The sequence below is a fragment of the Rousettus aegyptiacus genome, unplaced genomic scaffold, assembly GCF_014176215.1.
Source record: "Rousettus aegyptiacus isolate mRouAeg1 unplaced genomic scaffold, mRouAeg1.p scaffold_m13_p_4, whole genome shotgun sequence".
Lineage (NCBI taxonomy): Eukaryota > Metazoa > Chordata > Mammalia > Chiroptera > Pteropodidae > Rousettus > Rousettus aegyptiacus.
This window is the reverse complement of record NW_023416307.1, coordinates 87,620,082-87,631,291: the sequence shown is the minus strand read 5'-3', so window position 1 is coordinate 87,631,291 and position 11,210 is coordinate 87,620,082.

Below are 11,210 nucleotides of genomic sequence, written 5' to 3'. Positions count from 1 at the left end.
TCCTAATGATTTCTCACATATATGAAACAATCCAGGTACAGAAATGTGTGGCAAATACTGCATCATCTCACTTATATGTGGAATTAAAATAAGTACATAACAACAACAACAACAAGCAATGAACTATAGAAACAGAGAACAGATTGGTAGTTGCCAGAGGTGGAGGGATGGGGGGTTGGCAAATAGGCGAAAGGGTTCAAAGGTACAAACTTTGAGTTATAAAATAAATAAGTCATGACGATGTAATATATATCATTGTGACTATAGTTAATAATAATGCATATTTGAAAGTTGCTAACAAAGTAAATCTTAAAAGTTCTCATCACAAAACAATTTTTTTTTTTTTGAAAAAAGAAAATATATACTACCCTAAAACCTAGCTTTTTTTCACATGGCCTCTGGCAACATTTTCACCTGGCTAACTTTTATTTTATTTGTTTATTTATTTAGGTTCATAGCATCATTGTTTCTGGGAAAACTTTCTTGACTTCACTGTTCTGAAAGCTTGGATTAGGTTGATGCTTATTTGTATCTTGGCACACATCACAATACTATTTGCATGAAAGCCTTTTGCTAGACTGTAAAATCTCAGAGGTAAGTTGAGTTCTTCAGTTATCTTGAGATTCTCATAGATGTTCCATAATGGTTGGATGAAGAAGCCCTCCTGAAGCTGGCAAGCTGTAGCAACAGAAGGCAAAGATATGAGGCCACACACACAATAGAACTGGGAACCTGGGAAGAGCACCAAAGAGAGTAAGGAGAACTCCCAAAGTAATAGGAAAAGAGGCATGGACCTGGGGGATAGGCATCACCCATTCACCTTTGCCTTGAAATATTTCGGTGAGCTATTACATGTATTATACTTCTCACTATCTCCTTCATGCAAATTCCCACCAAATGCTTGGCATAGAGTAGGATTCAATATATGTTTAATGATTGACTGATTGCCTAGTTCTGGGTCAATATGACACAAGAGGCAAAGCCTAAGTGAAAAGCGATATAAAATAAATCTAAAAATTGTATCGTTCCAAGGCTAACCACATAATCAGAATGACATAATCATAGTTAACATTAATTGGCTAACTACAGTGAGGAGACTTTTATAGTATCTGGTGAGCATCTATAATAAAAGTATAAAAGAGATGAAACTTGCCCTCAAGCTTTGCATTGTTAACAGAGAAAACAGAGAAAATATATACAGTAAAAATGATGCAACAATATATATTAGAAGTTATTCTGATCTGGAGAATACTGAGAAATATGTCCACTTGGCCTCCTGAGTCTAGTTCAGATCATGGAAAAACTGGGTCATAGGAAGAAGAGATATCATTGTTGCTTTCCCAAATCCATTCAAATTTCTTTCACTGAGTACTTCTCATGAAATAAAGCTCATGCAGTTGTCCCAGGAACGGACTCATCCCACTTAGAGGATGGTCCAGTGAGAGCAAAACTTAGGAATTTTGTTCAGTGGATGTGGCATGGCAGCATACACTTTCTTTATTGTTGATGGCTGTCTTGCAACTATGTAGATAGCCTAAAATTGAAGCTAACACAGAAGAGGCAGAACCAAGAAAATCACAAAGAATGGAACAAGAACTCTATTTGACGACACCTGAAATCTTTGTATTTCAGTACTTTTTAATATACTCGACTTACATTTTATACACTTTGAGATGGGTTTCTGTTGCTTAGTACAAAAAGCATCCTGATAGGTATAGGAAAGAGTAGCTATCTTCCAGTTGGCCTATTATACAGAAATGTGTGGGAAACTTTCAAAAAATATGATAAATAAAAATAAAGAGTGTTGACCTAAACAAAAAGTCAGCCAGATATTTCTCCAGAAAAAAAAAAATGGGTTTATTTAGGAACAAAGAATTGCAAGCCGGAGCATGCGACCATGATGGGCCACATGCAAGTCTGATAAAACAAAGGAAAGAGAACTCTTTTATAGAAGGGAAAAGGAAGTTGGTGTGGGAAACTTTTCTGAAGGCACCATACTATGGAAAGTATTAAAATCATAAGTATTCATAAGGAGAAATACAACATATGGAAGAGATATTAATATTGGCATAAAACACCAGATATGAACACTGCTGCAATGCAAGAGGGATTATGACAACCAAATTCAGGTAAAATCTATAGGAGAAAAACCACTCTTTCACAAGAATAGTCTCAGGGTTGAAAGTGATTCCTGGCTGATTGTTGCTGAAGAACTCAAAATGCAATTGCATACTCACTGGAGGGGATAGCAGCATTTTAGAATCAGGGAAGATTGAATTGTTTCTCTCTATCATTCGATCCTCAGTCATCATCACTGACAGGATAAATGTAGAATTTTTACTAAGGAATTACTTTTCATTGAAAGCAAATGTGATTCACTAGAATATACATATATAGAGAGAGAAACAACAGGTGGTAAATACAACTCAAGACATTAAATTTCCATGAGTCACTGAAGCCAGATGGCATGCATTTGAGAATTCTGAACAAATTTAAGATCAAAGCATTTTTAGATACTAACAATATGGACGATTTATCATATAAAACAACTATCAGAGTTAGGGAGATTGTCAATTGTATTATTCGGAGAAGCACAGATTGTTCTGTCAATTCAATTAAATGCAATGAAACCTAACAAATTTGCCAGATAACACCAAGTGCAAAGCTCTGTTCTAGGCACTCGGCAGTCAAAGGTGTTTAAGACAAGGTAAAGTCCTTCATAAGCTCATAATTAAGACGATTGCCACACTGTCAGTAGCAGTCAAATTGCATGTCAAATGTACTTAATTATTTTATAAGGAGAACAAATTTAAAGAATTCTCTAATAAAATGCTTTTCCATTTGAAAGTGATTTTGTCAGGGATCAGATGTAGATAACTGAAACCATGCTAGCCAGGTTAAGAAGAGAAAATATTGGTGCTTTAAGATTTGTGGAAAGACTGAAGGAAAGGACCCTAAACTGAGCTTCTGGGAATGACTTCCAGAACAATTTAGAACTACTTCAAGAGACACTGCCTCTGTCATGATCAGAGGATTGAAAAAGCAGGAGGATGCTAACTTCAGAGCCACAGTGCCACTGCTTCCACAACCTCTGCAGGCAAAATCATTGCATCCGACACTGCCTTTTAACACTATAAAGCTAATGACTGGGCATTATAAACTCTACTACAGCTGCCACTGAAAAAATAAACACCCAAAGGCCATGCTTGCCAGTGGAAACAGCTGAAGTAACAGGAGCATAGTATCCACCTCAGGATGTCCTTTGACACCTTCCAAACCTCATGCTTTTACTTATAATGGGAAGCTGCAAGGGATTCTGGGAAATGAAATTTTTTAGCAGTTCTTCATTATAGTATAGGATATAGGACAGCAAGTCACACTGAAAAGGGCAGAATAAAGGCTGAGTGAGCCAACCCATAGTCTCTGCCATAGAAGACTAGATTGTCTCCTTCCCTATTTACAACCTAGTACTTCTCTGCCCACTCCCACCCACAAATCCATATCAAAGCAGCAACTCTTCTTACTTGTTCTGTTTATTATTTTCACCATCTATTCAAATGGCCAAGATAGAAGCCTTGGAATCAGCATCGACCACTCCTTCGTTCACTAGACTATCAATCAAATGGTCAATAAACCCTGTTAATTTTATCCCAGATGAGCCTAAGTTCAGATCCTTTTCACCTTTGAAAGACATTAAGTTTCTTTATTAGCAATCTAGCAGGTTCCCTCCTTTAAAGAAAATCTTCCATGTGTTCTGACTTTCAGAATTTTCTTTCTAAAATGAAAACCTCATCATGTCACTCCTTTGAGTAAAACACCCTGAAGACTCCCAATTTCCTGGACAATAATGTTTAATGTCTTCTTGGCAGGGCAATCAGAATCCTCCCCAGGAGAACACTAGTTTGCCTCTTCACCCTCCCCACTTTCTAGTTCCATAAATATTTTACCTCTAGTCATTCTAATCAGGTAACTCTGTGCTTCTCACCATTCCTTAAGCACCCTAGACCCACCTATGACTCTGTTCCCCAACACAGATTGTTTTTTCCATCCCAGGTTGTATTTTTCCACAGTTAATGAACTTCTATTCATTCTTCAAACCCAGGGTAAATGTGACTTTCCCAAGCAGAGTTTATCTTCCTCTCCTCTGTGGTCGCATATATTTCTCAATCTGTAATTTAAATTTGTTTCATAATATACTTTATTTATTTTTTTATCATGCTGCATGTCTTCCACTAAACTGAGAATGCCATTAAGGCAGGTACAGAGTCTTACCCAGAGATCATGTATTTCTCCCTGACGTATACCTACCACAGTACTTGGCTCATCAGAGGATTCAATAAATAGTTATAAAATGACCAGAAAAACAAAATTTAAGAACATTTATAAAAAAACTTTTGAAAACAATAGAGAATTCAAAGATTTAGAAGCCTTTTAGCCTATTGTCATAATATAATATTCCTCTTCTATCTGACTCCAAGAAAAAAATTAAAAGATGTTAGGGAAATAGAAGTAGTGTTCTTTTTATGATCTGCTCAGTCTCTAAATGATGGAAACTTGGCAGCTTGATTTGAACAAGTCAAGGTGAGCACACAACGGTTTCTATCAAGCAGCTCTGGCTCTCTACTCAAAGTGAGCCAGCAAAATCACAGATGCTTATATACAATTTTTCTTGGACTATGTACATGTTTAGATTATAGTAGCTGATGGCTGTACGAAAAGTTACTGACTTGCATGTAAAATTCCAAAGAAAGAAAATCTGCTCAAATCCAGAGAGAATTTATTAAGTCAAAAAACATAATTATGAGGAAATTATAACCTATAGATGTGACAAGGACAGCCATAGACCTATTTTTGCCACCCACCCACCCCCTCTCTCTGGGGGGTGGGGGGGACATCAAATTTGAACGTTATTCATATAGGCATTAGTTTTAGAGCATGGTTTCCCAAAGTATATGCTAGGGAACACCAGTTAGGGTGTTTGTGGTTAAAGAGTCTAAGAAATGAGCATACTAGATTATCTTCTCATAACTTCTCAAAGAGGATTGGCATAATAAGCCTTTGAGATATCCCATTAAACAGTGTTTTAAATGCAGTATTTTGCAAACATGTTTGGCTACTCTTACTGTCATTTAACAACTATTAATATCCATTAGAACTAGTGCTCAATAGTGATGGAGACAATAGAAAGGATGAGAACAGAAAGCTAAAGTTGGTAGTCTGTGATAGAAATTAAATGATTAGGCTGGAGTAGTCCTTCGACTCTGAAGAAAAAAGTAGAACAAAATAAACCCTAGAGTGCTTAGAATGATGATCTCTCACTGTAGAGGTTCCCAAGAAGATATGTCCATGTCCTAATCCCCAGGACTCGTGAATATTACTTTATATGGCAAAAGAGTGACTATTACCTTATACAGCAAAAGCTGATTAAATTAAGGATTATCAGAAAAGATTTCCTGATATCAGTTTATTCTGATTATAAATATAGTCATATATACATTTACCAGACAAACAGACAGAGAAGGTATGTGAAGATGGAAGCAGAGATTAAAATACCAGAGCAGGCACTGGAAGCAGAGAGAGAAATAGATTCTTTCCTAGAGCCCCTGGAAGGTGTACGCATTGCAAACACTTTGATTTCAGACTTCTAGCCTCTGGTACTGTGAGAGAATAAATTTCTATTATTTTAAGTTACTGAGTTTGTAGTAATTTGTTATAGTAGCCACAGGAAACTAATACACCTCAACTGAGCATCTCTCTGAGGCACTAAGCAATGTTCCTGAGAAAGTAAGGGATGAGCCTGCCACTTCCACTCTGGCATCCCAATTTTGTTTACTAACCTGCTATAGTCCTTCTTGAACCTATTTATATATAATAGCCTACATAATATCTTGAGGCAATGAGTTTCATAAATTTGCTACCCACTGTGAAAAGCATCTTGGTATATGGACTTTTTTCATGGCACAGCGAATATTCATGATGAATCCATTTGTCCCTTTTTTCCACTTTTGCTTAATGCTCCTATCATTAGCTTAAATAAATGTGAGAGACCATTGAAATCCACTCAATAAGACAAAGGTCAGAGAAGAGAGCTTGGAGCAGTTGACCATATTTATGAGACACATAAAAGGCAGCCCTTCTGAAGCTGAAGTCTTCTGTAGAGAGTGCTCTATTATAGAGGCGCTAAGGTTCATGCTGGAGGTCCTACCAGAGCACCGTGAGGCAAATTTTATCTTAGAAGCATTTCAAGAGATGACCCAGAGACAAAATCATACAGAGACATAGAAATTAAGCTCAGCACAGGGATTCAACTCTGTTGGATAGCAAGAATCTTTTCTTTTTGGCCTTGAATAGAAAAATGGCTATGTCACTGGATTGTAATCGTATAAACCAAACTGGTGGAATGGTCTCAAGGATTAAGCCCATAAGCACTTCTTATTGCTTGTTTTGACACCTGCATTCTACTTGCCACCAATACAGCCCAATTTATAAAGGAAAAAAAGTTAATTTACTATATAGAATTGAAATTCGGAGTTTACACATTTAAGTTCCAAGTAGATGTTACAAAGCAGAGTATATAAAACTTTGGCTACTCAGCATTACTTAAATCTTACTTAAGATTCTAGGACATTTATTCTCAAACTTAATGTGCATGAGAATTATCCAGGTAATAAGTTAAAAGTAAAGGTTCCTGGGCATCTCCAGATTTTCCTAACTCAGTAAGTAAAGGGGAAGTATGAGTGATGAGGAAAGTGCCATGTATTGAGAAATGTTTTAGAACGTGTGTGTGTGTGTGTGTGTGTGTGTGTGTGTGCATGTGTGTATTAAATTCTCATAGTGTAGTGGTTGGTCCCCTTATCCTCCTATATATATACGATTTGCATTGAGGGTAAGACAAGAAAGAGAAGAAAATCAAAGTATCATCTTAATCATCTTGAAATCAATTGTGTTATACACTCAAATGACATCTCTTTTGTAAATATGTACACTCTTGAAAAAAATTATAAACTCAAAAAAATAAAATAAGTGTTAACATTTAGTAAAAACTTCCTTGTGCCAAATATTTTATGCATGTAACATATTTAATTCTCACAAGAACTTCATGAGGTAGGTGTCATGTTTACCCTCTTTTATAGATGAAGAAACAGAAGCCAGAGATTAATCAGGTTTCCAAGGTCTCATTACTTTTGAGTAGTAGAATGGGATTCCAAATTCAAGCAGTCTCTACAGCATCTTTTAAACACTTGCTTTCAATATTTTCATTTACTGATTTTAAGTCTTTGTATATGATTTTGTCATTAAAGAAACTCTACATAGTATTTTATTTTAAGCCATATATTAAATGGATGAATTTGGATTTAGGACACTGATTTCCACTTTTTTTTAACCTACAAAGTTTGGATCACTAAATAACACCCTTTTGAAACCCTAGAGTAAAAGAGGATAATTACACATTCTCTACATCAAGCCTTCCAGAAACTTGAATACCTAAGATGCCTTTACCTCATGTAAGGTAGATGGTCAGGCTACTTTCTGAAATGCTGCAATTTCATCTTTTCCAGATTCTTTTAACACAGAGCACTAAGAAATCTCTTATCACAATTAAAATAGCATGGGCCCCAAATACCTTTAAGAGCACCGATCCTTCTCATTACAAAGAAAGGATAATATCTCTATTACAGAGGTAGAAACACACCCATGTTAATCTCCCCTTCACAGAATTACTGATCTAACTCCTAGATTTTTTGCTAATTTTCCACTTTCCAATTTAGATCATCTCCTTCCTGAAGTTCTTTATTTTCCACACTGACCTAGCACAGAGAAATAATCTTATTGTAATGGTAATAAAACACCACCCCTCACCAAAGCCAAGCTGATAAGTATTGACTATGATGTCCTCTAGTCCCTCTCCTCCCAGCTCTACATTTTACTGTGTGTTTCTGTTTGTCTCCTACAGGTTTATTCTCTATCTTAAAGACACTGTGCCTCTCCTTTTGCTCCTTATCACAGATTTAATTCAGTTTCCATAAGCACCACACGCTTAAATGACAGCCATTTAACTTCTTTTGGAATAGGACTCCATATGTTTAGGAACCATATAACATTTCCCAGAATAAAGGTACTCACTGCATCTTGATGGTACCAGGTTTACACTAAGAAAAAACAGCAAAGAATTCAAGGCCTCCAGTGGATGGATGGATCCATTTCTGTCTGGAGGAGCATCCAGGTGGGAACCCAAATAATTGAGATGATACTGGCCTTGTCCTAAATGCCTTCATGATTTAATCAAGAGGGAAAACCATGGAGAGAGAACATGTTTCAAAGCCAAACAAATGCCACAAAATGAAGTCCAACCCCCTACACCTTTACGTCAGTCTTTTGGGATATGAGTTTCCTACTTCTGAGGTCTCGTCTCCAACTAATTCTGCCTGGGTCCCTGGCATGAAGACTCTTGTTTCTACATCGTATTTCCTGCCTGCTTCCACCTGTAGAGCTAGCCCATCCCTGGTAGGCTGAGCAAGCCCCTTCTTCCCACTTTAGCTTCAGCTCTGTCACTTTCATGAGTCTTCCTTATTTACCAAGTAGTTCCACATATTTTACCATTTATCTTTTTGTTCCAATTATAACGTTGAGGGGAGGCAGGGACTTTAATGTCTCCAGCCCTCAGCTGTGGAGTCTGATCTCTACTAAGTGTTTAATAAGAGTTAGGTGCTTGAGTAGCCAAGTGCTGTGCTCTGCTCTTAGACAAATCTAAGTTCACATCCAGCCCTGGTATTTACTACTCAGCTCATCTTAGCAGTAATTAGTAGGAATTTCTGTAAGATTCATTTTTCTTCTCTATAAAGTAAATAAATATAATTTCTATTAAAGGGTTGTTGCTATGATTAAAAAGTGACATGTAAAGGAATGCAATAAGACTTGGAAAATGATAATAATTGATATTGTCATTATTAAAAATAGCTTAAATGTCATAGAGTAAAATTTTAAGAATCTATGTTGAGAATGTAATAAATAGGAAAAGGATGGGTCAGATAGAAGTAAACCACAGCAAGTGTTTCTGGAGGGAGAAGACTTTAAAATTTAAAGATATAATGCAAATGAAAGTCATAGAAGGAAGAAAAAAAAACTAGAGGCAGAAATAGTGATACCAGAAGCAAAAAAATAACACCGAAGTATATTTAAGAAGGTGACAAAATAATGTGCTGAGAAATAATGTTGAGAGATGTTGAACACAAAGATAGGACATGGACCCCAGTAAAAGTGCTTGAGTCACAAAATAAAGTGAGTATTGAAGATTTTTTACACAGTTGAATATAGAATCTTATGAAGCAGGAAGAGATTTGAAGGCAGAGAGAACAGGAAAAACTGGAGCAATTCAGGAACCCCAAGTGGACATCAGAGGGCTGTCTCTTACGGATGCTGATGAGCTAATGTTAAACAAGTTCACTTTGGCAATTTTTTTGTGAAGTGTTATTAACACTTGCTGAGGAAAAGCCACTTATCGACTGAAGTTGAAGCAACCAGAAAAACAGCTTTACTTGAGAATGCCTAAAAGTGAGTTAATGGCCAATCCCAATGGAGAAAAGAGTAAGCACTTTTCAAGCATTTGCTGATCAAGACTTTTGCATATGTGAGCTCCTGCACATCAAAGAAGACTTCCTGCTGGGTTTGCTTACCCCTTTAACTAAGTCCTTGAATTTAAGGACAGGAGAAGTTTCTGTAAGTGAAGAATTTCGAATAGTCAGAAGTTGCATTCAGACTATTAAAGCTGTTCTTCCTTTTAGAAGATGGTGCTGCTGGAGTGTTATTAGTCAAGCAAAAATACTGCCCACCTGGAGCACTGTGACCTTCACCTGGTGGTTGTAAAATTGGCAGGTATCAGAATTCAAACATGGAGTGCCTTATAGCTATCCTGAAAGATTACGATCTAAAGGTCAAAAGTTCCTGAACCAAGAGGCCAGGTCACCAAGGTCAGGATGTCAGGATGAGGTCACCAAGGTCAGGATGCCCTGCCAGCAAGACTTCTACCAGAGTGTGGAACTGGGAGAAACCCATGGGTGAATGTGGAGCAAGAGAAAGACCAATAGGCTTCTCTGCCAAGTTAAAGATATATGGGTCATGGAATCTGGCAAACCTAAGTGTGTTTGGAAAAAGAACACTTTTAAATCTAAGCTGGGTTAATAAGGACTTGACATATCTCAGAGCAATAAAAGTGTGCTTGTCTCCATCTGAGGTCCAAAGTGTCAATTTTATTGTTTGTATGGTATAGTCATAACTTAGCTCCTTAGAGTCATTTTCTCATTTGTGGTTAGAAGTGATTATATTCTTTAGAGGTTGGATGTGAAAAGTGATGACATTAAGAATCGAGTGCCAACAGTTTCCTAGCACTGTGTTCCATGTATTTGCAGAGACCAAATAAGGCATTAATTACCTTAAGGTTTTATCTTTAAATAAGTATAAAATGCATTTTAAATAATTTTTGGCTGAAGTTTTAACTACCTCTACCTTTCTTTTAAAATTATTTAAAGGAAAAAAATAAAGTATTTTAATGTTAGGTCTATTTTACTTTATTTCATATTTTTATTCTGAAAGTTGCCGTACTAATACATTTGACAAAGACAATAATTTGAAATCATTCATTAACAAAATAGACAAATGGAGGTTTGCAATAAAAATTATTAGATATATACCACATTTTTCTTTGAAAATAAACTTAAATTTTAGAATGCTTTTTAATTCACAGAACATTTTAATATATACTACACCATTCGATGTCCACTAGACACAACATAGAATATATAACTAATCAAGTTAATTGTGAAATATTTTTTATATTAAATGGGACTTGGATAAATGAAGACAATAAACTATATTTTCATTTTTGGCATGTAATTTCAATTAGCTCTAATAAGATTATATATTTCATCCCATGTGTACTGTATCAAAAATAATGTAACCTAATATCATTAAAGTGTTATCACCTTTGCCCCTTTTCTCCTCTGCAAAGTAACAGGTACCATGCAAAATATTGCAAGTATGCAAATACAGAATGGCAGAATAAATACTGAGAATGTATTCTGTCTTCTTCTCAAATTATACCACAGTAGAACTAATGGGTATATATCTCAGCTTTAGTAAGATCTAATTTTCTCCTCTAAATGAAAAAGTATTTTCCAAGATTTAGACTTTCATTTTATAAAATAACAAAAAAA